This window comes from Triticum urartu, chromosome 3A (assembly GCF_056163025.1).
Source record: "Triticum urartu cultivar PI428250 chromosome 3A, HENAU_Tu73, whole genome shotgun sequence".
NCBI classification, from domain to species: Eukaryota; Viridiplantae; Streptophyta; class Magnoliopsida; order Poales; family Poaceae; genus Triticum; species Triticum urartu.
The window spans coordinates 203,691,698-203,718,727 of record NC_141875.1 but is presented as its reverse complement, the minus strand read 5'-3'; the positions used below and the strand labels follow the sequence as shown (position 1 = coordinate 203,718,727).

The following is a 27,030-nucleotide window of genomic DNA, read 5'->3' as shown; positions in this document are numbered from 1 at the left end:
AAAAATGCATCTTGATGTTTCGTGGAATGCACAGATCTTGCTAGTACTCCTATAGAAGACTAAGTTGGTGATGCTGGTGTGTCTGCCATCCGTCGTTTGTGACCATTAGATCTACATCTAACGACTGTGAGGTAAGTTGCTGCCTTTTCTCACAAACATCTCACTTGTGTACTAATTTGAAGAAAAACCCATAATTAGTATCTTAAAACCAACCACATCCCTCCCTGACCTCACCAAAACAGCCCAAGGAATATATTCTAATTGAAACATAATATATCTCTAGTGATATATGTATATCAAAATTAGAGTGTTTTGTATCAAGTTTGTGAATAAGCATTATTCTAATTATGATTCGTTGTAACGCACATGAACATTGCTAGTATTTCCAGCCATGCAATTTTTTCCCTAGTATTCCCTAGTTTCAAGTTTTCCATCAAGACATTAGTCACTCATGGTTGATATTTACTTTCAATCATGTACACATATGCACTATGTAACTAGCCTTGCTTATTGGATTCCAAAGCTTAACTTCCACTCCTACTTACAATATGTAGAGTATTTAACAAAAAGCTACCACTTTCAACCCGCCCTAGGAAGAATCTATTGTACAAAAAATAGCAAAAACATACCCAAAATTTCTTAATCCACGCCAAAAACTACTACCTACCGATTAGGTTAGTTTAAACCCATTTATGACAGGGTTGGCCCACACGTTCGTGCTAACGAGACAGCTTAAACCAACACATTTTGTTTGACCGTTGACACGAGGGACCCACATCTGACCTTCTATCCTGTTATTCCCCCTCAAATCATTATTTTTCCTGAACATTACTTCAAATAGTACTGATGCGTGTTTGTCGGTGGCGCCGGTGATGAGCGAGTTGACCGCTGCTCTGTCGGACGGGCCGGACGCCGCGCTGGCCTCCGCATGGGTTGGCAGGCTGGCCCGAGCGTGACTCACGAGCGAGGAAGCCGCTGCGCTTGCCTTTGCTCGAGCCAGATGGCTGGCCTTAGCATGGAGCGCGCGAGCAAGCCGGCGCGCCGCCGTGCCAATCTAGCTAGCAAACCTTGCAGACAAGCAGCTGGACGGAGCTATCTTGGCTAGCTAGCGGCCACGAGCGCCGGATGGAGCTGGCATCCGGGCTGCCGCAAGATGGGCTCCGCACCGCCATCGGTTTTGACCTCGCCTTCTGCCAGCGTCGGTAGCTACATCCCATGGCCGAGGATGACTAGGTGGACGGGCCGGAAGTAGGAGGTCACTCGGGGATTTTTGTGCAGACCGGCATGTAGGTCCCACAAGTCATAACGCCCGGTCGAATAGAAGGCATTGACTTAATGGGCGACATGGGCCCTGTTTGGATACTCTAAGTCAGAGGTTAGATTCTAACCCTGAACTAACTCTAACCAAAGTGGTCTTTGGATGGCAGGGTTAGATTGACAACAAATGTATCCAAACAGGGCCATGGGTTGAAACGTGCCTACAACGACACTTTGTAGAGTAGTCGTTTCTTGGTAGGGCTGGTTGGTACGAGCATGTACAATGGTTGATAAGGTAGTATTATCTTAAATCTGCCATGTATGCAAGTGGTAGTAGTTTCTTGGCATTATTAGTGGTTTCTTGCATTATTAGGGGTTTCTTGTAAGGAACAATGTACTACTAGCGACAAAAGGCGATTCTAGGTTGCGTTGTACTCCAACGAGTACTAGTAGTGGTCGCGGGAGTGTATACCTTGTTTTGTGGGTTTGGTCCCGGCCGAACGCACGGCGGCCTTTTTTTAAATAGTAACTTCGTTGTGAGCCAATATTTTACATGGGTAGTTTGAGTTTTGAAGTCAAACGGACGTGCGGCACCACAATCCAGGTGCACTTGATAACCTAGCCACGTGAACGGGTTTTCCTTCCCAGCATCTCGTGGCTCGCGTGCTCGCCCTAGCCGCACCTCGCTTGCAGCTTCCTCATCAGCTAGTACTAGCATATTTAAACTAGCGCCTCCCAATTAAGCCCAAGGAGACGGAAAAGCCTGGCGGGGCATTGGGAACTATGCAATATGGCTATGTATGTAAAGTGCTCTACTACTACTCTGTAGCTTGTGGCGTTGCACGCATGGACTTCACTCCATTATCGGCTCTACTATAAAAGAAATTCCTCTTGCTGTGTTTTTTCAAATGGAGGCAAAAGCTTTGCTTCATCTCATTCATAAAGAAGGAACTACTAACAAAGTTCGACGAGATCCATTACACCTCCACAAATGGAGGCGAAAAGCCTAGTCCCACTGTATCAAATAACTCAAATGCTCTGCCCCCGTAGTAATCGTCGCTCATAAAGAGGCTGCTAGTGTGTGCATGAGAGGAGTGGCTGAGTAGGCCAGCTACGTGAGAGGAGCGGCTGAATAGAGCACCGAGAGTACCCACTAGGCCACTACGCAGGTGTACTTTCCCTGCATTGATAGTACATCGATGGTTCTAGAGAATAGTACGTAGTACCCTCCACTTCCAACTGTAGCTCCTTGGCCTTGAGATTCAAGAGTTCAAAACTGGTGCACTATACTAGAAGTACAGTACATCGCACTACTAGTTGAGAAAGTAGTACTAGCACTACTACAGTACGAGTATGTACTCCTCCATCACATAATGCCAGACGTTTTTTGACACTAGTTGGCGTGTACAAAAAATAGCAAAACATACCCAAAATTTCTTAATCCACGCCAAAAACTACTAGCTAGTGCCAAAAATTTCTTACTAGTGCTATTATTTACAGTATAATGCAATCCCATAACATCCCATAATGCTAGTACTAGTAGTAAATAATAGCCTCACCCCTTCGCTAAGGAATGATCTACAGTTGGAAGGGACGAGGCCCTGCGGTTACTACGCTCTTGTCTCCTCCTCACCAGATCCCCTCCCTCCGAAGAGAAGGCAGTTCGTCCCTGCTCCCATGGATTCGCCAGGCGGTTCTTCTCCTCGTCGGGGCTGGGAGACCTTGGACAACGATCCTCTGGGAGAAATCGCACACCGCTCCAACTTCCTCACCGCCGCAAGACTCGGTGCTTCCTGCACAAGACGGTGCTTAAAAATGCTTGGGAAAAGGCCATGCTTGTTGGTCTTCCGTGCGTCCTCGAGGAGAAGGTTCTTCTATGGGACAATCCTTCGAACAGTCCACCGTCCCTGGCCATGGTTGCAGTTGACTCCGCTAGAGTTGCTGACGTTGAGAGGTAGTCAGATTTTGTCCGATGAGCAGGTCAGTAATGGAGTTTGATCATGTAGTACTTAGTTATTCCATTTCCATCCCGTAATTTCTCCGCTGCCCACCGTCTTATATATAGGTCTGGGTCGGTGCCAATGAAGATTGTCTTGCATACCCCCGGCCGGATACCACCATCATTTTGCACAACATCCACAGCAGTGCGGCCGTTCGGGTAGACCCCTTCTCCACCATTGGGATCGGCCTTCCGGACTGGCTGGGCTTGAATACGTATGATGATGCCTACATGAGATTTAAGAAGATAGCAATTGCGGACCCGCCAACAAAGCGACGCGGCTACGACGATTACTATCTCATCGCGGTGTTCGACATAAGGATTGCCATCAATGCAAGAGGCAGTAACGGCAGAGGCTGGCGCATGTTGGCGGTGGCAGATTTGTACCCCTACATGTTCGAAGACGCCGTGCGCCATCTAGGACGCATCTTCGCGGTGACAAGCCAGGGGACTTGTTTCATCTGGTTGCCATCCTATGGTACGGGAGATTACAAACGGAATGCACAAACCATCATTTGCATCCCTAATGGTACTCCATTATTTTGCATGGACCAGTAATCCCGCTATCAAAATAAGATCGCCGATCCTGGATGTGCATTTGCATCCACAATTCGGTCGAACCTGGAACCTTGTAGCTGACTTTAGCATATTGGGATCAACTATCTTAGCAGTCGTTACCCATGGTACCACTGATGTTCAACATGGTCACACAATCTACCATGATCGGACCGTCACCATCTACCCAGGTATTCCATTTTTAACCCTCTCGCCTTCTCTTTCATTGTTGTACTAGTACTCTACTTACGTACTAGTAGGAGTACTTTTTACCTTGGAGTACTTTTTACCCACTAGCTGCCACCATTTTTGTTTTTCCATGTCTTACTATCTCATCCATGTAACCAAGAGTGGCTATATATAATAAGCCGGTTATTTTACTTCCTCTATACCGGAGTAGTACTATTTGCTGCACAGTATTACTGACCGCCATATTTGAGCACAACATTATTATGCATGGACCTTGACTATGTACGTCACCATATGTCCAGATTTGATATGCCGTGTGTACCAGATGAACGGCGCCGAGTTCGACCCCCGTGATGCTACGTGGGTGCCGAGGAACACTCTTGGAGAGTACTCGCTTTTCATTGGGGACAACTACCCCATTATGAAGCGGATGCCACCTTCCGTGCACGACACGGAAGGCCTACCGTTCATGATGCATGGTTGTGTCTTCAGTGCGCACCGCCAGATGAACGACATGCTGGGACATGCTATCCCTGATTTTATGCTGCTTTAGTTTGGATGAGTCTCCATCGTGTGGAACCGGACTAGAAAGCTGCGACAATGATTCCCGTTGCCCACCGCTATGGATCGTGCCATCCATGAAGAACACCTGGGACTGGAAACTGGAGGAGGACATGTAGGTGTGATACCCCAAGACCGATGCGCCAGGTGTCTTTCAGTTATTCGCTGTTTGTTGCCGTGCCATTCGCTTGCGTGTTGCATCTTGCTATGTCATCATGTGCATTGCATCATCATGTTTTCAAAACTTGCATCCGTCCGGGTCTCCCCGTCTCTCTCCGTTGTCCATTCTGAGCCCAACCACACTCGCACGCGCCCGCGGCATGTCCGAAATAGTATTTTTATAAGTGGCCGGAAAATGTTCTCGGAATGGGATGAAAGTTGGCGTGCGGTGTTGTTATGTTGTCAGTAGGTCGCCTGCCAAGTTTCATCGCATTCGGAGTCTGTTTGACGCCCCAACGGATAACTATAGCGGCAGTATAGCCGGTCTTTTCGTCGGACGTTTTCGGTCTCCGAAAACTGCTGCCGGGTCTCTCTTTCTCATCTCTCCCGCAGCCCTCGGCCTTCTACACAGTCACAACCAGCCCACCTAGGCCTACCTATCCTCCCTCTTGATCGGATCCATCGGTCTCAATCGGAGGCTCCGAAAACCCTACTAACCCCCTTTATCTTTGGCCTTTCGTCAAACCCCTCGCGTGTCCGAAAGCTGCCCCGAACCCGAACCGCCCAGTCGTGACCATTGGGTCCGGATCATCCCCAAATATCCCAAAAATGTCTTTATTTGTTTGTTTGGACGCCCTAGCCTATTTATCCGGGACCGTCCGATTAAAACCGGAGGGACCAAATGCCCCTATCAAAATCCACTTGCTATATATATAAGACCACCTACGAAATCAACCTAATCCTAGAATCTAGGATGGCTGTCCCATCCATACCTCCTCCCCGCCGCCACTCCACCTGGTTCCTCGGGATCCATGTCGGTCCAACCAGCGAGCCCCCCTCCTCCTGCTTTGATCCCCGAAGGGATCGAGAGAGCTGTCGCCGCCTCGTCACCTCCTGCGCCTCTCGACCCCCGCCTCCTATGCACGCATCTCGCCGGAGCAAGCCCCATCCCGATCCAGCCGTTGCCGGCGAACAGCAGCAACACCCGAGGCCCCGCTCCCTGCCTCCTCACATCGGCGTCCCACCCGACGACACCAGGCCCTGTCTCGTGCCCCTGTTTCTTTCCTTCGTCTCCCTCAATGCTCCCTCTGTCTCACCCGTTTCTCTCTCTCTCTTCTCTGTAATAGCAACGTCGCCTGAGGAGGTCCTCGCCTGCGCCGTCTTCAACCTTGCCGAACTAGGCCACCCCGGCCAGCCTTCGGGCACCTGCAGGCCGACCCCGCCGCCGCACCACCTCCGGCAGTCCTCCCCGTCATCATGCCGAAGCTTCTGCTGCCGCCATCGTCTCTTCCCGCACCAACCGCTCCTCTCGAGCTCCTCGCGACGAACGCTACAGCGCGCCTCCAGTGTCACGCCCAAGCCCCTCGCGGCTCCGTCGGAAGCTGCTCCTCGCCGGCCTTCCCTGCACGCGCTTGCCGTCCATCGCCGTCAAATGCCAGCGCCGCCATGCTTCAGCCGTCCGCGTCGGCAAGTGCAGCGCCCAGCCGCGCCGACCTCCTGCAGCTCGTCCCAGTCCTAGACCTAGAGCCCGCGACTCCCGCTGGACCTCGCCTTGCCAGAGATACCCCAAGTCCACCGCCGCCTTTCCAAGTCCCGCGCCGCCGCCGACCTCCCCTGTTTCTGCCTCGAGTAGGAGGAGACGCTCGCAGCGCCGCTTCACCCGTGTTGACCGCAGCCGCGCGTGGCCTCCTGTGCCCTGGGCCACTTCTTGCGCCAAGATCCAGCCCAGCCGCGAGCTCCTGTAGCCCTGCCTCACCTCCTTGGGCCGAGCCCACTAGGTGAGCAGCCCCTCCAGTTCCCCTGTTCCTATCAGGCCAGCCAGATTCGGCCTGTGGCTTGTTTTTTTTCCGTGCTACGAATTTGTCATTAAATCCTAGACATGCTTATTTACAGAACTACCCCTTTTTGGAATTACTAATAACTTTTGAACCATGCATCCATTTAAAACATGTCATATATGTAACTTGCTTAGAATTTCGTCTAGTTTCATAATATGCAACTTTCAACCATGTTTAAAATGTTTAAAATGCTGTTTGATTAAGTTTGCTCAAATGCCATGCTAAAATGCTTTATTTCATAACTAAATAACCGTAGCTCGGATTTAAATAAACATTATATGTAGATGGGGTAGAAAAATGCATAGGTTAACTTGGTGGCAGTACTTTGCATATTTAACAACTCTAAAATTGTCTATAGGGCAGAACAGTACCAAATCCATAATTTGCACATGGGGATTTTCCAGACTTGTTGTTTGTTGTTCCGGCCTAATTTAAACTTTCTTAGATAGGTAGATTTCATATGCCTCACCTCTTGCCATGTTTAACAACATTTAATATTGTTGGGTACATAAAAGAGAGAGAACTAAATAAGTCATGTGGTCTTCCGTCAATATGCAAGTCGTTGCATATTGAGCCCCACTTAATTTGTAGTATTGTTTGTGCACTTTGCCATGCCATGCCTCATTAAACCGGACATGCATCATACTTGATTGTGCATCATGCCATGTTTATGTGATGGTTGTTTACTATGTTTTTTTGCTTCTTTCCGGGTTGCTTCTCTCGTTAGCTTCGGTTTCATTCCAGAGTTGTGAGGATCCGTTCGACTACGTCCACTTGTCTTCTTCATGGACTCGTTCTTCTTCCTTGTGGGATCTCAGGCAAGATGACCATACCCTTGAAATCACTTCTATCTTTGCTTTCTAATTGTTCACTCTATCGTTATGTTGATACGTCTCCGTCGTATCTATAATTTTTGATTGTTCCATGCCAATATTATTCAACTTTCATATACTCTTTGGCAACTTTTTATACTATTTTTGGGACTAACATATTGATCCAGTGTCCAGTGCCAGTTCCTGTCTGTTGCATGTTTTTTGTTTCACAGAAACGCAATATCAAACGGAGTCCAAACAGGATAAAAACGGACGGAGAATTATTTTGGAATATTTATGATTTTTGGGAAGTAAAATCAACGCGAGACGGTGTCCGAGGGGGGCACGAGGTAGGGGGGCGCGCCCCAGGGTGTCAGGTGCGCCCCTGACCCTCGTGACCACCCCGTAAGGCGGTTGATGCCCTTCTTTCGCCGCAAGAAAGCTAATTTCCGGATAGAGATCGTGTCAAAATTTCAGCCCAATCGGAGTTACGGATCTCCAGGAATATAAGAAACGGTGAAAGGGAAGAATCTGAGAACGCAGAAACAGAGAGAGACAGATCCAATCTCGGAGGGACTCTGGCCCCTCCCGTGCCATGGAGGCCATGGACCAGAGGGGAAACCCTTCTCCCATCTATGGAGGAGGTCAAGGAAGAAGAAGAAGGAGGAGGGCTCTCTCGCCCTCGCTTCCGGTGGCACCGGAGTGCCACCGGGGGCCATCATCATCACCGTGATCTACACCAACACCTCCGCCATCTTCACCAACATCTCCGTCACCTTTCCCCCTCTATCTACAGCGGTCCACTCTCCCGCAACCCGCTGTACCCTCTACTTGAACATGGTGCTTTATGCTTCATATTATTATCCAATGATGTGTTGCCATCCTATGATGTCTGAGTAGATTTTCGTTGTCCTATCGGTGGTTGATGAATTGCTATGATTGATTTAATTTGCTTGTGGTTATGTTGCTGTCCTTTGGTGCCCATCATATGATTGCGCGCGTGGATCACACCCTAGGGTTAGTTTGTATGTTGATAGGACTATGTATTGGAGGGCAAGAGTGACAGAAGCTTCAACCTAGCATAGAAATTGATGCATACGGGATTGAAGGGGGGCCAATATATCTTAATGTTGTGGTTGGGTTTTACCTTAATGAACGTTAGTAGTTGCGGATGCTTGCTAATAGTTCCAATCATAAGTGCATAGAATTCCAAGTAAGGGATGACATGCTAACAGTGGCCTCTCCCACATAATACTTGCTATCGGTCTAGCAAAGTAGTCAATTGCTTAGGGGCAATTTCGCAACTCCTACCACCACTTTTCCACACTCGCTATATTTACTTTATTGTTTCTTAATCTAAACAGCCCCTACTTTTTATTTACGTACTCTTTATTGTCTTGCAAACCTATCCAACAACACCTACAAAGTACTTCTAGTTTCATACTTGTTCTAGGTAAAGCGAACATCAAGTGTGCGTAGAGTTGTATCAGTGGTCGATAGAACTTGAGGGAATATTTGTTCTACCTTTAGCTCTTCGTTGGGTTCGACACTCTTACTTATCGAAAACTGTTGTGATCCCCTATACTTGTGGGTTATCATATGTCGCGCTACCTACCACTTGTTATATCATGCCTCCCATATTGCCATGTCAAGGCTCTAACCCACCTTCCTAGCAAACAGTTGTTTGGCTATGTTATCGCTTTCGCTCAGCCCCTCTTATAGCGTTGTTAGTTGCAGGTGAAGCTGAAGTTTGTTCCATGTTGGAACATGGATATGTTGGGATATCACAATATCTCTTATTTAATTAATGCATCTATATACTTGGTAAAGGGTGGAAGGCTCGGCCTTATGCCTGGCGTTTTGTTCCACTGTTGCCGCCCTAGTTTCCGTCATACCGGTGTTATGTTCCTTAATTTTGCGTTCCTTACGCGGTTGGGTGTTATGGGAACCCCTTGACAGTTCGCTTTGAATAAAACTCCTTCAGCAAGGCCCAACCTTGGTTTTACATTTGCCTAACAACCTATTACCCTTCCCTTGGGTCGGCCGACCCAAGGGTCATCTTTATTTTAACCCCCCCGGGCCAGTGCTTGTCTAAGTGTTGGTCCGAACCGGGCAGCCTGCGGGGCCACCTCGGGGCAACTCGAGGGCTGGTTTTACTCGTAGCTTGATCTATCCGGTGTTGCCCTGGGAACAAGATATGTTCAGCTCCTATCGGGATTGTCGGCATATCGGGCGGCTTTGTTGGTCTTGTTTTACCATTGTCGAAATGTCTTGTAACCGGGATTTCGAGTCCGATCGGGTCTTCCTGGGAGAAGGAATATCCTTCGTTGACCGTGAGAGCTTGTGATGGGCTAAGTTGGGACACCCCTGCAGGGTATAAACTTTCGAGAGCCGTGCCCACGGTTAGGTGGCAGATGGGAATTTGTTAATATCCAGTTGTAGAGAACTTGACACTTAACTTAATTAAAATGAATCAACCGCGTGTGTAGCCGTGATGGTCTCTTCTCGGTGGAGTTCGGGAAGTGAACACGGTTCTTGTGTTATGCTTGAACGTAAGTAGTTTCAGGATCACTTCTAGTTCACGACCGTTGCGTTGCTTCTCTTCTCGCTCTTATTTGCGTAAGTTAGCCACCATACATGCTTAGTGCTTGCTGCAGCTCCACCTCACTACCCTTTCCTACCCATAAGCATAAATAGTCTTGATCTCGTGGGTGTGAGATTGTTGAGTCCTCGTGACTCAAAGATACTTCCAAATAGTTGCAGGTGCCGATGATACCAGTGCAGGTGACGCAACTGAGCTCAAGTGGGAGCTCGATGAAGATCGTGTTCGTTGTGTTGTATCGTTTCCTGTTGATTAGTAGTGGAGCCCATTTGGGACGATCGGGGATCTAGCATTTGGGGTTGTCTTTCTTTATTTTGGTTTCGTAGGCGGACCTTGATTGTATTCTGGATGACGTATGTTTAACTTGTATTTGTGTGAAGTGGCGATTGTAAGCCAACTCTTTATCCCTTTCTTATTCAGTACATGGGATTGTGTGAAGATTACCCCTCTTGCGACAAACCTACCATGCGGCTATGCCTCTAAGTTGTGCCCCGACACGTGAGAGATATAGCCGCATTGTGGGTGTGACAAGTTGGTAATCAGAGCCTTCCCCGACTTAGGAGCCCCCTACTTGATCGAATCACTGACGTTGTTGAGTCTAGAACAAAATGTTTTGAGCCTTAGGATTATATATCGGAGAGTAGGATTCTTTTTACTCCTCAGTCCCTTCGTCGCTCTGGTGAGGCCTCCTGACGTAGAAGTTTTGACTTTTCTCTCCTCAAATTTCACGATTTTTTTTAGGATCACGCGGGTATCTTGGAATCGTTCTGATATTATTGTGACGAGAACATTGTTCTTGGTGCCTCCTGACATTTAGGGGTTGTGGAAGTGTCCTGGGGAGTTGAGCTCCGAGGTGTCGTCGTCACAATTTTATCGTTGCAGTTCTGGAATACCTGAGTTTCGCCGACATCGAAAATCTCTTTTATGCAGTTGTTGGTGAGATAACCTCAACGCCACCCAGCACTGGGGCGGGAGTTCATGAGTATTGCCATAACTTGTATAATGGATGCTTTTCGAAGGTTGAGGTACATGATTTCTGAAGGTTTCTTGGTTATGTGTTGAAGGATGGATACAGCTGGATGTAGGAATTGTTAGTTTGGGTGAGATATTATGCTTCCCCTGTATCCCCAACACCTGATTGCATAACCAGAAAGTTTTAGGAGTTTATAAGTGGGAATTCAAGTATCACGTAGGAATTCTTTCCAACAGACACATGATACGATATGGGATCTATCATATGTTTGTTTCCGGTTTATTCTACAAGCCAATCCTTTGTTTTGTTTTGAGTTGTGGTATTCGAGTTGCTTCAATGTCAAGTGTTGATTCCATACCTTTCCTAAGCGGTGTTCTCATATTTCTATGTGAATACTAATCCTTCATGATAATCGAGATTGTCATGTCAATCCTTTTCAACCGGCGTGTTTCTCTTCAAGTGGATCCGATCATTTCAACATCCGCAAGATCAACTCTATGTTTTATCAACGGTGTTTGTTTCATTTGTCCCAAGTTACCTTTGTTTTTCCGCCCTCCCAACCCCTTTCCTTCAAGGAATCAGATGTCTTAATCAAGTATCCATTTTATTCATGTGAAGTCTCTTCATTCTTTTCAATCAATGTTCTTACCCGGTGGTTCCCATGAAGATGCTCTACAAGTTCATCATTCTTCGTTCTCTTTCTTCTCCGGTGGATTCAAGTAAAGCTTTGTTGATCATATCCTTTCCTTGTTTCAAATGTTTTCTCATACCGGTGCACCTCTTAATCATCCACTTCTCACTATTCATTTGTTCCGTTGTGTTGAAGATATCTCGAAATATTCACGTTGCCATTCTCAATCGTTCAAGATATGTCGAGGTTGTTATCTCATTCAAGCCATTTAATTCAACCGGTGCAATCTCTCTTCAAATCATTTCAATGGTGTTTCTCTTGAGTGGGCCCTAACCCACATGTCTTTTCCCAGGATCTTACCTGACTCTTCTAATTTTTCTGGAGTTATTCTCAAATACATTTCAAAGTATGACGTAAGTATGAATTGTCATCAGTAATATGTCCTTCTCTAAGATCTCTCAAATTCTTTTCATTGTTGGTTCAACCTTTCTAATTGTTATTCCGGAGTGTCTCAACAATTCATGGTTGTGTTTCTCGTCGCCATTCTCGGATTTTGAAGACCGAAGAAAAGCTCCTCTTAAATCCTTACCCGTTATTACAAAGATTCATGGTGCTAGATTTATGCCATCCTCTCATAATTGTTTTCTATTGTGAGAATTCTTTTCACCCATCTGGAGCAATTCAGGAGTCTTTTCAGTTTGATTCTCCGGAGCCCACCATCTCAGAATTATTCATTCCAGCTTTCAGCTCCCGTTCTCCAAATCTTACCGGTGCATCGTTCAAATATCCTCTAATCAGTTCATGATCTCTTCGTTCTCATGTATCTAAATCCTAGCAAGTATCTTCATTCATTTTCCAATTCTTCCTGGTGAATTGTGATTTTGCTACTTTCTTGTTCAATTCTTACGGTGGTTCGTTCAAGAGTTTTCTTCCTTCGTTATCATACATATTCATTCGTTCTGTCCAATCCTACCGGTGGTTCGTTGAAGACCTTTCTCAAGTTTACGCTATATCTCTCTTAATCCTTTCTACAAGAATAAGTAGCATGCCAAATCCGTTGCTTGTCATCAATCTAAATTGGTGAAGGATACGCATAACATAATTCTTATTCTTGCTTCATCCAAGTGATTGATTCATTCTTCCGAAGTAAATTCACGATGAGTAAATTCTTGGTTCAAGTGCTTCATACTTTTCCCGAAGTTCCAAGATCTGTCAACTATATCATCACGAAGATTCATCTAATCATTGCAAGGCTTCAATCTTCTTCTTTGCATCATTCACTTCCTTTTGATCATTCTTTTATTACCAGTGTTCTTCATGGAGGCTACATGGTGGTTCGTCAAGGATTCTTTTCATTCTTCAATTGTTCTTCAAGATTTCTCTCGGAGTTAAGATCTGCCAAGCTATACTCAAAATTAAACATGGTGTTCAACACATGTCTTGTTTTGAGGAGTTCAAGCATTCTTCATCTTGCATTCCAAAGTGCAATTCTTTCTACCTTATCATTTGAGGTGGTGTTATGTCATTGTTGATAATTTCCCCTTCGTGTTTCATGATTCACAAGTTCTCAAGATTGACATATCTAAATCCATCATTTTCTCTTTGCTCAAGACATCTTTTCAATCCATCAATCTCTTCATTGGAGTTATCTTGGGTTATATTTCACCTAAACTTTTTCCCTAAGGATTTTTCTATTTATGGTGCTTATAAATGACCCAAGTTCTTCATTTATCCTTCCGGTGAAATAAGGTTCTTGTCTTCTTGTTGATATCAATCCAATATTTTGTTTCCATAGTGGCAGAATTTCACCTCATAATTTCGAGAAGTTTTACATAAGCCCACAACAAGCTTAATCTTTTCGTTGTTGGTTTTCCAACAACTCCGTTATAACCTTCTTGGAAGGGTGCTCTCCAAGCTCTTCTGTGGCTGAAGTTGGCATTTTCTTCTACATTCTTTTATTCCAATGAGCTATCTTCTATTCTTTCTTCCGGAGGCATTGTGATGTTTCTCTCTTCGACCCATCATCTTGTTTTGTCAAGATCATGTTCCTTTCCTTGCTTATCCGTTTAACCGGAGTGTGGTGTTCTCCTTTCAAGTTGTTTTCATCTTATCGAGTTTTGCCTCCCTTCTCAACCGGAGTGCTGTCTGAAATCTTTCTTACCTCTTGTGCCATGCTTTCAATAGCTCTAGAGGCAGTGTGTTGTTGATTTCATCAAGTATCCTCTCATCTTGTCAAATCCATGTTCAATTCCTACCATTTACAGTCGGAGTGCTGTCCAAATTATATATTCTTATTCCTTCTCTATCTTGTTTTAACCGGAGTGTTGTGGCTATCATTTATCTTCTAACCGGAGTCTCATCCAAGTGCTTTCATTTTGCCAAGTTCATATTTTTGCCTTTCATTTCCAACCAGAGTGTTTTCAACCTCGTTCATCTTCGTTGTATTCTTTTCTCAAAATGGTTTAACCTCGCAAGGTTCTTTGGTTTCACTCATTGGTCAAAGAAGCAACTTAGGTTTACCTCTTCTCTTCCTCTTCCGTTTCCCTCTGGTGCCATCGTAGATCTCGGGACGAGATCCTCTCATCGTGGTGGAGTGTTGTGACGCCCCGAGACCGATGCGCCAGGTGTCTTTCAGTTATTCGCTGTTTGTTGCCGTGTCATTCGCTTGCGTGTTGCATCTTGCCATGTCATCATGTGCATTACATCATCATGTTTTCAAAACTTGCATCCGTCCGGGTCTCCCCATTTCTCTTCGTTGTCCGTTCTGACACCAACCACACTCGCACGCGGCTGCGGCATGTCCGAAATAGTATTTTTATAAGTGGCCGGAAAATGTTCTCGGAATGGGATGAAATTTGGCGTGCATTGTTCTTATGTTGTCAGTAGGTCGCCTGCCAAGTTTCATCGCATTCGGAGTCCGTTTGACGCCCAACGGATAACTATAGCGACAGTATAGCCGGTCTTTTCGTCGGACGTTTTCGGTCTTCGAAAAATGCTGCCGGGTCTTTCTCTCTCTCTCTCTCTCTCTCTCTCTTCTCTCCTGCAGCCCTCGGCCTTCTACACAGTCACAACCAGCCCACCTAGGCCTACCTATCCTCCCTCTCGATCGGATCCATCGGTCGCAACCGGAGGCTCCGAAAACCCCTACTAACCCCCCTTTTTCTTTGGCCTTCCGTCAAACCCCTCGCGCGTCTGAAAGCTGCCCCGAACCCAAACCGCTCAGTCGTGACCATTGGGTCCGGATCATCCCCAAACATCCCTAAAATGTCTTTATTTCTTTGTTTGGACGCCCTAGCCTATTTATCCGGGACCGTCCGATTAAAATCAGAGGGACCAAATGCCCCTATCAAAATCCACTTGCTATATATATAAGACCACCTACCAAATCAACATAACCATAGAATCTAGGATGGCTGTCCCATCCATACCTCCTCCCCGCCGCCACTCCACCTGGTTCCTCGGGATCCATGCCGATCCAACAAGTGAGCCCCCTCCTCCTGCTTTGATCCCCAAAGGGCTCGAGAGAGCTGCCGCCGCCTTGTCACCTCCCACGCCTCTCGACCCCCACCTCCTATGCACACATCTCGCCAGAGCAAGCCCCATCCCGATCCAGCCGTTGCCGGCGAACAGCAGCAGCACCCGAGGCCCCTCTCCCTGCCTCCTCACATCGGCGTCCAACCCGACGACACCAGGCCCTGTCCCGCGCCCCTGTTTCTTTCCTTTGTCTCCCTCGCTGCTTCCTCTGTCTCACCCATTTCTCTCTCTCTCTCTTCTCTGTAACAGTGCCGTCGCCTGAGGAGGTCATCGCCTGCGCTGTCTTCAACCTTGCCAAACCAGGCCACCCCGGCCAGCCTTCAGCCACCTGCACGCCAACCCCACCGCTGCACCACCTCCGACAGTCCTCCCTGTCGTCATGCCGGAGCTTCTGCTGCCGCCATCGTCGCTTCCCGCACCAACCGCTCCTCCCGAGCTCCTCGCGCCGAACGCTACATCGCGCCTCCAGTGTCGTGCCCAAGCCCCTCGCAGCTCCATTGGAAGCTGCTCCTCGCCGGCCTTCCCTACACGCCCGCATGCGCTTGCCGTCCGTCGCTGTCAAATGCCAGCGCCGCTGTGCTTCTGCCGTCCGCGTCGGCAAGTGCGGTGCCCAGCCGCGCCGACCTCCTGCAGCTCGTCCCAGTGCTGGACATGGAGCCCGCGACTCCCGCCGGACCTCGCCTCGTCGGAGATACCCCAGGTCCACCGCCGCCTTGCCAAGTCCCGCGCCGCCGCCGACCTCCCCTGTTTCTGCGTCGAGTAGGAGGAGACGCTTGCAGCACCGCTTCGCTCGTGTTGACCGTAGCCGCGCATGGTCTCCTGTGCCATGGGCCACTTCTTGCGCCAAGATCCAGCCCAGCCGCGAGCTCCTGTAGCCCTGCCTCACCTCCTTGAGCCGAGCCCACTGGGTGAGCAGCCCCTCCAGTTCCCCTATTCCTATCGGGCCAGCCAGATTCGGCCCGTGGCTTGTTTTTTTCCGTGCTGTGAATTTGTCATTAAATCCTAGGCATGCTTATTTACAGAACTGCCCCTTTTCGAATTGCTAATAACTTTTGAACCATGCATCCAATTAAAACATGTCATATATGTAACTTGCTTAGAATTTCGTCTAGTTTCATAATATGCTTTGGAATTGCTAATAACTTTTGAACCATGCATCCAATTAAAACATGTCATATATCTAACTTTCTTAGAATTTCATCTAGTATCATAATATGCAACTGTCAACCATGTTTAAAATGTTTAAAATGCTGTTTGATTAAGTTTTCTCAAATGCCATGCTAAAATGCTTTATTTCATAACTAAATAACTGTAGCTTGGATTTAAATAAACTTTATATGTAGATGGGGTAGAAAAATGCATAGGTTAACATGGTGGCAGTACTTTGCATGTTTAACAATTCTAAAATTGTGTATAGGGAAGAACAATACTGAAATCTATAATTTGCACATGGGGATTTTCTAGACTTGTTGTTTATTGTTTCGGCCTCATTTAAACTTGCTTAGATAGGTAGTTTTCATATGCCTCACCTCTTGCCATGTTTAACAACATTTAATATTGTTGGGTACATAAAAGAGAGAGAACTAAATAAGTCATGTGGTGTTCCGTCAATATGCAACTCATTGCATATTGAGCTCCACTTAATTTGTAGTATTGGTTGTGCACTTTGCCATGCCATGCCTCATTAAACCGGACATGCATCATACTTGATTGTGCATCATGCCATGTTTATGTGATGGTTGTTTACTATGTTGTTTGCTTCTTTCCAGGTTGCTTCTCTCGTTAGCTTCGGTTTCATTCTGGAGTTGTGAGGATCCGTTCCACTACGTCCGCTTGTCTTCTTCATGGACTCGTTCTTCTTCCTTGTGGGATCTCAGGCAAGATGACCATACCTTCGAAATCATTTCTATCTTTGCTTGCTAGTTGTTCGCTCTATCATTATGTCGCGCTACCTACCAATTGTTATATCATGCCTCCCATATTACCATGTCAAGCCTCTAACCCACCTTCCTAGAAAACAATTGTTTGGCTATGTTACCGCTTTCGCTCAGCCCCTCTTATAGCGTTGTTAGTTGCAGGTAAAGCTGAAGTTTGTTCCATGTTGGAACATGGATATGTTGGGATATCACAATATCTCTTTTTTAATTAATGCATCTATATACTTGGTAAAGGGTGGAAGGCTCGGCCTTATGCCTGGTGTTTTGTTCCACTCTTGCGGCCCTAGTTTTCATCATACCGGTGTTATGTTCCTTGATTTTATGTTCCTTACGCGGTTGGGTGTTATGGGAACCCCTTGACAGTTCGCTTTCAATAAAACTCCTCCAGCAAGGCCCAACCTTGGTTTTACATTTGCCTAACAACCTATTACCCTTCCCTTGGGTCGGCCAACCCGAGGGTCATCTTTATTTTAACCCCCCGGGCCAGTGCTTGTCTAAGTGTTGGTCCGAACTAGGTAGCCTGCGGGGCCACCTCGGGGTAACTCGAGGGCTGTTTTACTCGTAGCTTGACCTATCCGGTCTTGCCTTGATAACGAGATATGTGCAGCTCCTATCGGGATTGTCGGCACATCGGGCGGCTTTGCTGGTCTTGTTTTACCATTGTCGAAATGTCTTGTAATCGGGATTCCGAGTCTGATCGGGTCTTCCTGGGAGAAGGAATATCCTTCGTTGATCGTGAGAGCTTGTGATGGGCTAAGTTGGGACACCCCTGCAGGGTATAAACTTTCGAGAGCCGTGCCCGCGGTTATGTGGCAGATGGGAACTTGTTAATATCCGGTTGTAGAGAACTTGACACTTAATTTAATTAAAATGAATCAACACGTGTGTTGCCATGATGGTCTCTTCTTGGCGGAGTCCGGGAAGTGAACACGGTTCTTGTGTTATGCTTGAACGTAAGTAGTTTCAGGATCACTTCTTGATCACTTCTAGTTCACGACCGTTGTGTTGCTTCTCTTCTCACTCTTATTTGCGTAAGTTAGCCACCATGCATGCATAGTGCTTGCTGTAGCTCCACCTCACTACCCTTTCCTACCCATAAGCTTAAATAGTCTTGATCTCGTGGGTGTGAGATTGCTGAGTCCTCGTGACTCACAGATACTTCCAAACAGTTGCAGGTGCCGATGATACCAGTGCAGGTGATGCAACTGAGCTCAAGTGGGAGCTCGATGAAGATCGTGTTCATTGTGTTGTTTCGTTTCCTGTTGATCAGTAGTGGAGCCCAGTTGGGACAATCGGGGATCTAGCATTTGGGGTTGTCTTTCTTTATTTTGGTTCCGTAGGCGGACCTTGATTTTATTCTGGATGATGTATGTTTAACTTGTATTTGTGTGAAGTGGCGATTGTAAACCAACCCTTTATCCCTTTCTTATTTAGTACATGGGATTGTGTGAAGATTACCCCTCTTGCGACGAACCTACCATGTGGCTATGCCTCTAAGTCGTGCCCCGACACGTGGGAGATATAGCCGTATTATGGGTGTGACAGTATCCCTTCTATAACGTGTAAGTGGAGTACGGTAAATTGTGAACGGTAGCGCTGTGAATATATGTAGACTAGTCATGCACAAATTTATCACATGAATTGGAGATGAACTTGTGTGGCATACTGGCATTTGTCCTTTAGAATTTATTACTAGTAAATGTGTTATGTGTACGTGCAACTTGTGTGGTTGTTGCACGGGCCCCAACACGCTCTTTGAGAAAAAAAAGGTGGCACAACTTTGGATATACGTGATGTGGCGGCATCATACAGTAGCATCATTCGCTATAGTTGTAGTATGCTCCTAATAGGACGACAACTCCTATAAAACCTTGCGCTTGGCTCTTTACCTCTTCGGGAGGTTCAACAGTTCGTACTCGTGTGAACCTTGCACTTGGCTCTTCGCCTCTTCGGAAGGTCAAACAATGATGATACTACAGTACACATTATGCTTCTGGCAATCTGGCACCAATTGAACTGCTGCACGTCCACCGCAAGGGCGAGGGTGAGGGAGAGGGAGAGGGAGAGGGAGAGGGCGCTGTAGTCAAAACCCTCTCCTCGTCCTGCGAACCACCGCGCGCGTGGGCGAGGGAGAGGCGCAGTAAGCAAGCTTCTCCTCGTTCAGCGAGTTGATGGGACACATCAAAGTAGTACTAGTACAAGTCCATACTGCATCCTTTCTGGTTAATATGTCTTAATTTGAAACGAGAAAAGTACACTGGCGGTCAACGTATGTAACAATACGCTCCTTACGGTCACTATATATAGTTTTGCGGTGATTATACGATCACTAGATCATCGTAGAGCACCGTATTGCACCCTACTGACTGGCCACATAGTCGACGTGGCACTTTGTTGACTGGTTAAATTGTCACCTGGTTTCTGGGTCCCACCTGTCAGTTGGCAGAGCAAAGAAATCTGCTAAAAACAAAGAGTGTAGTACATCTACACTTCCAATGCATTTAGCCTTTAATCTAAATCGATATTGATTGACTAATGCACCAACTTGTGCTCTAGGTATAGGCTACATGTCTATCCTTAATTACAGCATGCAACGACCTTCATTTAATCTTCTTCTCTCAATGGTCGCATGCACACAAAAGTTTGCTACTTTTGGGCGTTAATTATGCCCTGGTCAATGTGTAAATCTCTAAATGTACAGTCTTTCACGGACGTAGGGAGTAGGTTGAGCACTTGAGCGTGAGCGTGTGTGCTGCGTCGTGTGCTGTGTGCCGGATGGGTGCGTGAGTGTTGCATGTGTCCATGTGTACATGTGAGTGTTGCTTGTTGCATGCATGCATGTATGCATGGGGCTAACTCCCTCCCATTAACATGTTCATATTTCAAGCTTCCTCTGTTCCCTCCATATGGTGATACTCCCTCTGTTCCCAAATACGGAGTAAAATCCTCCCTCTGTTCCCAAATATGGAGTATTGGTCTTTCTAGAGATTTCAACAAGTGACTACGTACAAAGCAAAATGAGTAAAGTGAGCGTAGAGGCATAGGCATAATGTAGAAAGGAAGTCTTCGCGATCCATTATTCCCCATGTCGGTCAAAGATAACTATTTAACTAGTCTTCGAAGTGAAGTGACAATACATGCTGCAGCAGATGGGACACTTAATTAATAAGCTGAACCAGCGTGTTGGTGTTACTGAATCAGCCTTACCCAGTACTACCGTCATGTTTGCCAGTAGAGCACGCTTTTGTCCTCCATTAACTGACATATGGGCCCTTTTCTGGTAGAGACATATGTCCTCGGTGTAACTATTTACACCCCGAAGGACAGTATATCCTGGTTGTAGTAGTAGAATTGAGATTTAGTGCACTTTCTTCCCCGTCTTCCACTCTTCTTCCTCCTCTCTTCCCCATCGTTGGCCGCACACCATTTCCCCCCGCTCTCTGCTCACCCGCCCGCGCTATCTTCCTTGGTAGCTCGCGCGTACCATACCCCCCCGCTCACTGCTCGGCCACACGAGGAGAAGCTTCTTCGCTCGCCCGCCCGAATCCACTTCCCCGCTGGCTCGCAGTCATCGAAAACCCCAATGGCAGGACCGACTGACACACATAGCCGTGATTGGAATTCCCTCCCCGATGTTCTCTTGGAGCAGATTTGTAATCGTATGGACCTACTCAGCACCGTCCGTCTGGCCGCATGCTCGGTGTCTTTGTACCTTCTACTCGTCTGCAACCGGTCGGCTCTTTTCAAGACACCCTGCTTGCTGATGCCCGATCCTCGCAGGTGGCCCAGACACCGACTTGACGATCCTACGGAGGTTGCCGTGGTGCCCCTCGACATGCTACCAGTACCCATCCACCTGTCCTTCATTCGCGGCCACTACTGGGCAGGCATGAAGGCCAACTGGATTGTTCTCATCCACCAATCTGGTTGTCTGTGGCGTCTCGTGGATATCTACACCCAACGAGAGATCACCCTTCCATCTTTGGATACCGCCGCCATCGAGCCTCGCGGCCCGCCGGACACTCCTGCCTACTACGCACGAGACGCGTCGAGCTTTTGGCTCGACGTTTGTTTGCTGAAGGTTGTAATCTGCGAAGTGCCCACACCATCAGAAGACTACATGGATTACAAGCTCATTGCCGTGTTCAACATGGGATTAGTATATCTGGAATCCGGTCGCCATACATGGTTATGGCTCATCGTCGATCCTCTTTACCCAACACTTCTGTCTAATGCTATATTGCACGATGGCATCGTTTATGCGGTCGACGCACAGATTGGCTGCCTATACTGGTGGAATCTATCATCGTGTAATTGTTCTATCTCATCTCATCTTTACCTTAAGAATACGACTGCCTGTTCATTGTTACAAATTTAAAATATATAGTATGTCTATAACCACATCATTGCTATATGTTCCTCTCATTTCCTAGATTTTTATGACCACACATGTTATTGTTAGAGTTGATATGAGAACAATTGGTATCTAATGATTGTTAGAATAGGTATTATGAGTATAACCTCATGATTGCTATATGTTACTCTCATTTCCAGGATTTTTATAACAAAACATGTTATAAAATAGAGTTGATATGATAACTGTAGTAAGTGCTATGGTAGAATATGAGTAGGCCCTATCATATCTGTTTTCCTCTCATTGTTACATGATGTTTGAACCATGATATATTTCTAGAATATGAAAGCCATTGGCTTATTGTTTTTAACTTGGGGTATGATTATGACCATGACATTGCAATTCTCTGTCTATAATATGTGTCACTGTTATAATAATCTTAATTCCACACATACTCTGAACATGATTCTTATTTTTGTCATTTTGGTCTCCAATTTGAATTGTTGCAGCAGACGCAAATGCGCTGGCCTTCATGATTCCAGGACTTGGAATCATACCAGCCGATGGGTGGTGGTTTATCGCTCGTTCAGCTGACGGTGGTCATTTGATGCTCATTTGCACGTACCAAAATGACCAAACCATTTCATCAAACCACATGCAATACAATGCCTGGGGCGTTCGTGACATTGATGGCTATGGCTGCTTCATGTTCGAGAAAGATCCCAGCTCCGTTGGTCCAGGCGTATTCAACTGGAGGCGGGTTTACAGCCTCAGCAACCACTCCATGTTCCTCGGGCTCAATTATCCGATCATCCAACCAATCATCGGTCATATCACTGGCGATGATTACCGTGCTATACAACTTCCATTCGCCAGGGGGCTGTGTTTACACATCATACCTTGGGTTTCATGAATCACCATATCCAGAGATTCGTCGACACAGCTTGTTGCCAGATAATCTTCAGTGTGTGAAAGGCATCAAGCTTCCATGCGATGGATGGCTTTTTCAATCCCGGCATGCGGCGATGTGGTTCATGCCAACAGAAAATATGCACAACTTGATTCGTACTGATATGTAGACTGAGCCATGTATTCTGTTGCTGTAGCACGACCCTCTTTTGTTTGATATTATGTACTGTTGTTAGTTTGAAGCACTCCTCTGGTTTGAAGGATAGATACCTTTCTAGGATCAAGTGCATCCTAACTCACTTGCACATGATGTACTGATAATGATGATGGAGATGCTGTGCAGTATATATATATTGCATATATATGGCATATATATACACACATCTGGGCTATTTTGTTACCCTTCTTGAACTGACGTGGTGTACAGGTTGGACTGACGTGGTTTTCTACTTGAACCGATCTTCCTGCGTGTACGATGGGCGGAAATAGGGGATGCAACGTGGAGCTTCCGGGCATTCTCCGGCGCGATGCTGCGGGCCATTCGTTGCCAGAGGGACATGTAAGGGGTTCCGCATGTGCGCATGCTCAGTTGGTCGTGTTTTGCGATCTGTAGTCACCGGAGGTGACTGCGTGGGCATTTGGAGGCAGACGTGTGTTGCGCATTTGTATTTACCATGGTGTTCATAGGCCTCAATTTACGTCTTGTTTGTTGTTTTGGATGTGAGAATGATCTGTGGGTGAGAGTTTTTCGATATTATTTGACTGTAATTTCTGATTAGAAGTTTTGGTGTTCTTGGTTGTTGGCCATCGCCGCCATGGAAATGTGCTCTTCTTTTTCTGATGTTTTATTTTTGAATTGGCGTTGCAGGGAGATAGTTGAGGATTGTCTGATTAGATTTTTGTTGTCAACTTTGCTTCTTGAGTTGTTTCCACCCCGGATTCCCATGTGATTTGTTCGTTGGCGGAGGTGGTGTTTGGTGGCTGACTGTAGCCTACGATTTCTTGTAATCTGGTCAAATTGCGTAACTAAGTTGTGTGTTTTTCAGTGTTGTTTTGAATTACTGCCGTATGTGTAGTTGGACTGCTCCATGTTAAAGATTGTATTACTGTGCGTTGACATCAGTGCAAGTATTTTGTACTGGCTGCCTACCCCATACTCTCTGCACTTTGAGTATAAAGCCCGAGCCCTCTGCCACTTTCGTTCCACCAGCTGCAACTAAAAGAAAAGCCAGATGGATCCTGAGCTCGGAGAGGTCACAGAGGAGGAGGGGGAAGCCGTCGATGTGAGGGATGAAGTAGCGGAGCAGAGGAGGAGGAGGAGGAGGCGCAGGCGCAGGCAGATGGCATGACGTGCTCCCAAGGAGGAAGTGGATGCAGAGTTCAACAGACGCCTTGCGTGCGAGGTGATGGATACTTGCAACTCCAATGAACTGGAGCTTCTTTTCCCAGAGGGCAGGGGAAGGAACTGTGTTCAGATCATCAGTTGGGCTAGGGCGAGAGCAGCCACGGCTCCACATCCATCCACCATGGCTAAATGGCGTCGTTTCTTTGATCGTTATGACTGAAGTAGTGAATGTTATGTTTTTAAGATTTGTGTTGTGAGGGAGCAGATGTTTGAATGAATAAATGAATTCAACTGTCTCCCCTCTGAATGTGTTGTTTTATCTGCATATGTTTTGACATGTGCAGTTTTTGAACTACTGTTTTATCTTAAGGTGAACTGATTTGTGGTCAAAAGTTGCATGGCTTGTATAATAATTATTTTCTACCAGCTGGCTGCCCACCTGCCCATTTATTAGTTTTATAATCTACGAGTCTCCCTGGCTATAAATTCCATGCATCTATGTTTGGTGTGTGGCTCAGTCTCCCCATCCTTTTTCTTCCTTCTTCCAGAGTCAGATCTAGGTTCCTCTCTCTTATCTCTGTTGTTTTCTTCCCTGTTCTTGTGTTTTCCATGGAGGACTATTCATGCGGATGCCTGGCAAAGATGACGCGCATAGCTGAAGGCTGTGTGTACGAAACTGGTTTGGAGCTCACCCAGACTCAGCGCCATGGGAAACTTTCTTGTCTGCTGTACTACAACCATGGGTTTCGTGCGCCATATGTTTGTCTCCTGACGGTTGGTGACTTGAAGGAATCATGGGTATGTGTTTCTATTCGTTTTGTTTTCTACTTTTTTGTAGGTCTCTTTTTGAATGCCATGGACTGGATCTGTAGTTTAGTGTTATGAATAGTTTGTCTATATTTTTTATTTGGTTTTGTCAGGATTTAATAGTAGGGATTTCTGTTTGTATTTGTTCATTACTAAACAGTTTTTTATCCATTTTTGTATAATCCTTGATCTGTTTTTTGTCAGATGTATTTACTTTAGGTGTGTTGATATGTATATTTCTTCAGTTTAGTCAGTTCACATGACTAGTCAGTTATGTGTTATTGTTTTGGTTTATATTTTTTCTTTTCAGTTTGTTATGCAAACTGTTCATATATCTGTGTAAAAATTCAGTTATGTCAGATGTTCACTTTTGTTTTGTACTCCCATGTCCATTTACAGAAAATGTCACCCAGAATCAGGATTGTTGCTCATAGTTCCGGTGTTCTGAAGATGGAGACTTCCGACAAAAATGGGTATCAGTTGATGGAAGTTGCCTACCACATCGACTTTGATGGTTGCATCAACCTAACTACTGGGTGGAAGGAGTTTTTGGCAGAGTCTGGATTTGAGGATGGTGATGTGGTTATGGTTATGTTCTCCAGGGAAGATGACTTTCTGACATTCAGAATTTATGTGATGCAGGTTTAAATGTGGCAAATGACGCCGGTTTGTGAGCTTTGTGTGTGGTTGATTATGTTGCAGTATTTATTTCTTTAAAACTTCTGCATGTGAGATGGTTGAATTCTATTGTATTATCAGATGGTTTGGAACAACTTATGTAATGCTTTTCCTATCTGTTTTGCTCAAGTATAACTGTTTTATTTATATATTCTTTATTTTAGTACTGGAACAATTCTATAGTTGAACAGATGGGCATCCTTTGTTTTGACTGGTATATTTTCATGTATATAGCTCGCAGGAGGAACTATACGCTGATGATGTTTGTAGAACCCCTTTTTTTGGGTTCGAGATTGCTGAACTTACATTCTGTTAATGATAGTACTGAACTATTTTAGGTTCTCAATTACCAATCAAATGTGTCTGTTGTATAACATTTTTTCTTACTTTTTTAGATGAATTTTGGATCACATTTTTTATAGTTAAATAATGATATTTCTAGTATTTTTTACAATTAAAAGATTTTTATCTTTGCTGCACAGTATTTTTTTTACTTGAACCATATGAATTGTAGTAGTTGAACTTTTTATAATTTTGCTTCTGAAATTTTTATTTACAATTTTCTACATTTAATTTTCCAAAAAAAAATATGTATTTCTATTTTTTTAGTTCTTACAATTAAGATGTGTTTGAACTTTTTACATTATTTGTGTTTGAACTTATTTCTTGTGAGGTTTTTTTAAAATATCTGCATTTTTTGTCATGTGTGATCGGCTGGAATTTTGTAATGGGGCGAAGTACTATGTTGGGCCATCTGGCTGAGTCGTTGTTTTCGGCCCAGATAGCTCGTCCGCGCGGCTGTGCAGCACGGCGTGCGCGTGCGCTATGTGTTTAGTCCCACCTCGCTAGTCGAGGGGGTTCTAGACCTGTTTATAAGCGCAGCCGAGGCTCACCAGTCGAACTCCTCTGATAACTTACCAGAGCGCTTATACACGGTGCTCGCTCTCTCTCTCTTGACCTATGGGCCCTGATCGGTGGGCCCTGCGTTGTGCGGACTACTAGGGATTCGCCTATGGGCTCGAGTTCAAGAATCTAGCAGCGTTAGGGCATGTGCCTGTCCTTGGGCGGTCAATTTTTTTTCTTTTTTTGTTGTTTGAATCTAGTACTTGACTCCATCAGTAAATTGGACTGATACTTTTATGATCCTTGGGCGTTAATTTTTTCTTTTCTTTTTTTGTGTTTTTGTTTGAATCTAGTACTTGACTCCACCAGTAACTAGGACTGATACTCTATGATCCTTGGGCGGTCAATTTTTCCTCTTTGTTTGTTGTTGTTTGAATCTACTACTTGACTCCACCAGTAACTTGGACTGATACTTTTTTGTTCTAGTTCTTGTGAGTTTTGTTCTAGGAACGAGCTGTAACATGACTTGCCCCCACACCGAACCGCACCAAAGGGCATAGTTGTACTGACACATCTTCCTTGTATGGACTTGCCCCCATTATCTATCTTTTAGGGGGTGTGTGGGTGCGTGTGGGGGGGGGGACAGAATAACCGCACCGCGCCTGTCAAACGAGCGCACTGCCGCGTTAGCGTGAGGCCGAGTCGGGGCGGAGGGACCCCCCTCCCCCATCCCGGCGAGGCCGAGCCAGGAACGAGCCGTAGCAGGCGACGACGCGGCGTGCCGCGGCGTCGCATGCGGAGGCGAGTCCGTAACATGACTTGCCCCCATTATCTATCTTAGGGGTGTGTGGGTGCGTGTGGGGGGGGGGACAGAATAACCGCACTGCCCCTCGGTGCATAGATGTACTGACACATCTTCCTTGTATGGACTCACCCCCATTATCTATCTTTTAGAGAGGGGTGTGGGTGCGTGTGGGGGGGACAGAATAACCACACTGCCCCTCGGTGCATAGTTGTACTGACACATCTTCCTTGTATGGACTTGCC

General features: G+C 46.0%; 1 long non-coding RNA gene across 1 annotated transcript; it reads left to right on the top strand.

Moving 5' to 3' along the window:
• The first annotated feature begins 5,474 nt into the window (after window positions 1-5,474).
• LOC147979203 (uncharacterized) lies at window positions 5,475-8,254 on the top strand. The gene is made up of 2 exons (XR_015618578.1): window positions 5,475-6,498; window positions 7,286-8,254. It is a non-coding gene; the product is annotated as an uncharacterized LOC147979203 (long non-coding RNA).
• Window positions 8,255-27,030: the final 18,776 nt, after the last annotated feature.